We start from the raw sequence: 4459 nt of genomic DNA on the forward strand, positions 1-4459 counted from the left end.
CTGGAGTCCTGTAACAGCCAGGGAGCACAAGGGGTGGGACAGGAAGGGTGGGAGTTAGTCCTGCAGGATGGTTTGGGCCTGCCCAGGGAAATGTTGGCTTTGTGAAATGATGGGAGATGGGAGCCCGATTATTAACACCTCTAGAGATCGGGGGCTGCTTCACAGGTGGAGCCTCCCAACTGGGTTTGGTGTCTGGACCAGATGCAGAGAAAGTTTCTTGATTAGAAATTTCATTGCTCTGCATGTGGTGTTCAGGCTCACTATGTAGAACGAGCAGAGCGCGTCGTCCGGGTAGCTGGAACTGTTGGCGATCTCTACAAAGCCCGCCGTGTGGACCTCAAGAGGAAGCTCCCCCTACTCCAGCAGGAGGAGGAGGAATTCGAAACGGTCCATACGCAAAAGAAAAAAACTAACTTTCAAAAACTGAAAAAATAAACACGGGGAATCACGCCACTTACACTTTTGTAGTCCGGTATTCTGTAACGCTTTGTGTAGAGGAAAGGTACACGAAGCCGAAAGGCATCTACACAAGAGTTTAATAGAATCCAAAAAGATGATAATCCATGAAGGCAAAGGAAACACGCAGCAAAACAACATCAACAATATCAACATTAAACATTAATACCAGACAAGGACTGAACAGAACAGGGAGAACTTATACAAGAAATAAATGAGGGAACTAATGAGTAGATTAACAGAACACAGGTGAACAGAAATAACTAATCAACACACGAGGGAAAACTAGGTCAGGGGAAAACATGAGGGAAGAAAACAAACTAAAAGTTCATGGTGGTGACACTTATGGTATGTTGTATTTCATAAGGAAGTATTAACTGTAAAACCACTTTGAAATTATATTTATTATGAAAAGTGCTATATAAATAAATCTGAATTGAATCAAAATATTTTTTTCTTTAGGTTAATAGGTTAAATCTATCAGTGAGTAAAAAAAGATGCTATTAACTTAACACAAATATTTTTTCTTTAGTATGATATAAGTCTTTAGTCGATATAAATGACAATTATTCAACATATTTTAACAGATTCACCTTACAATATTATCTGCTCTTATAAAGATGGCTATATATTTTTATTTTATATATATATATATATATACATATATATATATATATTTTTTTTTTTTTAGGAAGGGGTACCTTGTTTGGGGATCATTATATTTGGGGACCTTGGCATTAATTTTTATTTTTTATTTTTATTGTGTTAACCATGTGTTTTAAATTATTTCTATAGTAATGCAATTTGGTCATTCAAATATTTAAGCTTTCCATTATTGTACAGAATCAATGTAGCTCACCTTCTAATGTACCTAATAAAAAGTTTGGCTGCGCAGCCAACTTTTTTGGTCGTTTGTATGTACATTATTTTCCTTTTGCCAGAGTTAACATGCTCATCCTCTGAAGAGAGCTGAAATATATGGAAAAAAGTTAAGAGAAAAGTATGCTTTTGTAAATTGTGCATTAGTTATCCTGAATCTTACCTCCGGAGTCTTGCAATTCTTTCGCGAATTGCCATGCTGACAACAATGAATTACTTGTTCATAACAGACATTCTGTCAGAGGTACATTCTCAAATAAATCTTCCACCTGCCAAACCAGACGATGTGGACCTTGTTCTTTTTTTCTTTCTTTTATCATCAAACCTACAGTTAAAAGCAAACACTTTCTAGCATTTGGACCAATCAGACACAGCATTTTTCATTAGATTTAACAAATCAATTATTCATTAGATTAACAAATAATCACAGACCAATAAACATACTGGGTGCCAGCATGTCTGGGAATGACCCCAGGCCCTTGGTTACCATGGCAACCAGGACCCTTCAGCCAGATCAGATAAACTTTTACGACCTAAAAGTATGTAGAGAGAATCTTCCTCCTAATCAGTTCTCTCTGAAACAGACACGTAATGCCCATAAAAATGGACTCTTCTCTAATTAATTCATAGGAAAACCTTTCTTTGAATGAACACACATATACTTCAGGTCATTGTGTATGTTGTTACTGTTCTTGTATATTGTCTTTTGTATTGTATACTGTTTTATGCATGCTTATGATAGAACCACTCGTTCATGTAATCATACCTATATGTAATCTTACCATGTTTAGTATTGTAAGAAAAAGTGAAGATGTCGAAGATCTTGATGAAGTATAACTTTTATTACAGAATAGCAGTGACAAAGTACAGGCAGCACTTCGGATTCAGCGGAGTCAGAATGAACCCCGAGCATCCTACGCTCAAACATTTTATACTCTATTACGTTCATCTTCCCGCTAGACATATAAATGAAGTTTCGTCTTAAATGTAAATTGAGGATAACAATGAAAGTGATAGCCTTCCGTTCCCACATCTTTGGTAGTCTTTCAGGTGGAAACACCCAAATGTTAAGGTGATAGGATTATCTAGAATCCCTAGCAATTATATTCAAGTACCCTTTTGGTCAGCAGATGGTTCTTGATGGCCTACTGCCGCTCCCACGCTATAGGTGACGAAGTAACGTTCCGGAGATACTATTTACATAAAGAATTATCTCTATGATAATTAAGCTCTTTGTAGAGAAAGGAGAATAGTTTACTTGGAGTGGAAGTTTGGTCGAGGCAGACTATAATTTCTTACAGTCCCCTCTTTGATGCTCTTGGCCCGGAAGAAGCATCACATCCACTCCCTTACACAGATCACACCTCCCTTCCTGGGCAGGTGCCCAGTGGCGGTGAAGCCCTGGCTTAGGTCGATCCCCATTTATGGCCATCAGAGATTCTTACCCGTCACTGGGTCTACACCTCACGCACACTGGTTACAGCTCCGTTTCATTTGAGCAAAATTATCACAGGGTTTTTTGCTTGTTAAAAAAACAGGATTGTTTTGGATTCAGCAGTCAGAATGAACCCCGAGCATCCTACGCTCAAACATTTTATATTCTATTACGTTCATCTTCCTGCTAGACATGTAAATGAAGTTTCGACTTAAATGTAAATTGCGGATAACAATGAAAGTGATAGCCTTCCGTTCCCACATCTTTGGTAGTCTTTCAGGTGGAAACAACCAAATGTTAAGGTGATAGGATTATCTAGAATCCCTAGCAATTATATTCAAGTACCCTTTTGGTCAGCAGATGGTTCTTGATGGCCTACTACCGCTCCCACGCTTATAGGTGACGATTGACGAAGTAACATTCAGGAGATACTATTTACATATTATTGAAGTCAGAATAACATCTTTTTGGAGTTCATCACTCTTCAAACCCGGAAGAAGGTGATCGCAACTCCTACACCACCGAACCTCCAAACCATCAAGACTTTCATCCGAGACTGCATCCTGACGCTCGTTCCAAGCCAAGGCAATGCAAGTATCGTACATTTAACTAAACGAAACAGAGGTTTAGTATAAGCTGTAGACCCCGTTCTAAAATGGCGCTGATGGTTTTACTTAGGTGGTTAACTAACTCTTTTCATAGCTTCATTCTCTGGTTTTTCCTGATGGTTTCATCCATCAAGCCTCATTTGCCCTTTCCCATGTATGAGTGATTGTTTGTTTGTTTGTTAGACTAGTTTGTGTTAGTGTTTAGTTAATAAAATTCTTGTGCACAAATTACATGAGTTTCTGATTCTGCCTTGCAAATTAATGTCCCTTTACGATTTTGATCCTTGCTACATGCTCTAATGCATTAATACTGTATGAAAGTATTTTCTGTGGCCACGAAAATATCCTTTCTTAGAGTTGATATGAACTTACACTGAATGTTCGCTGAATGAACAGATTAGTTGAGGGCAATTTAATTCTGCTACAGTTACGACTGGCAGCTGATATAAATAATTGTAATTAATCATAATGAATTGTAATTATTTATATACATTTCCCTTTTGAGCTAATTTGCTACAACTTTAAGATAAGAAAATTTAGTAATAATGTTCAGTTCTGTAAAAGCAACTAAAACATGCAGTATCTTATTCTTACCAAGCAACAAATGATGTAAGTGTTTTTCTCTTGTGGCATTCCAGTACAGTGCTGAGGTCAGCTTTGTTGGTAATGAAGCCAAATATATATAGTATATATATATATAGTAAGTATATATAGATATATAGGAAGGCTGACTGTAATTATATAATTATACCGTGTAACTAGATGGGAGTTGTGAGCACACTGTATTTTTATAGACTTCACTTTTCAACTTGAATCTGAATCTTGAACTGAAACTGAACTTGATTTCACAGTGTTCTAGGCTCACCTAGAGTAGTTTTGGTCTGGTCTGCCATAACGCACACAGAAGACCTAAACAATAACAACAATAATAATAATAATAATAGTCATATTATTAATAATAACTCAACAATGTGAAAAAAATGTCACAGCATATCCTGTCCATATGTATATACACTGAACAAAATTATAAACGCAACACTTTTGTTTTTGCCCCCATTTTTCATGACCTGAACTCAAAGAT

General features: G+C 36.9%; 1 long non-coding RNA gene across 1 annotated transcript in view; it reads right to left on the bottom strand.

Annotated features, from left to right (window-relative positions):
• LOC107686509 (uncharacterized) overlaps positions 1 to 3511 on the bottom strand; it is a 9419-nt gene extending 5908 nt beyond the window's left edge. Inside the window, exon 1 of the long non-coding RNA XR_001634046.1 lies at positions 3386 to 3511. This is a non-coding gene — a long non-coding RNA (uncharacterized LOC107686509). The remainder of the gene's footprint in view (positions 1 to 3385) is intronic.
• Positions 3512 to 4459: the final 948 nt, after the last annotated feature.

The sequence above is a fragment of the Sinocyclocheilus anshuiensis genome, unplaced genomic scaffold, assembly GCF_001515605.1.
Source record: "Sinocyclocheilus anshuiensis isolate Anshui unplaced genomic scaffold, SAMN03320099.WGS_v1.1 scaffold1585, whole genome shotgun sequence".
Classification (NCBI taxonomy): Eukaryota; Metazoa; Chordata; class Actinopteri; order Cypriniformes; family Cyprinidae; genus Sinocyclocheilus; species Sinocyclocheilus anshuiensis.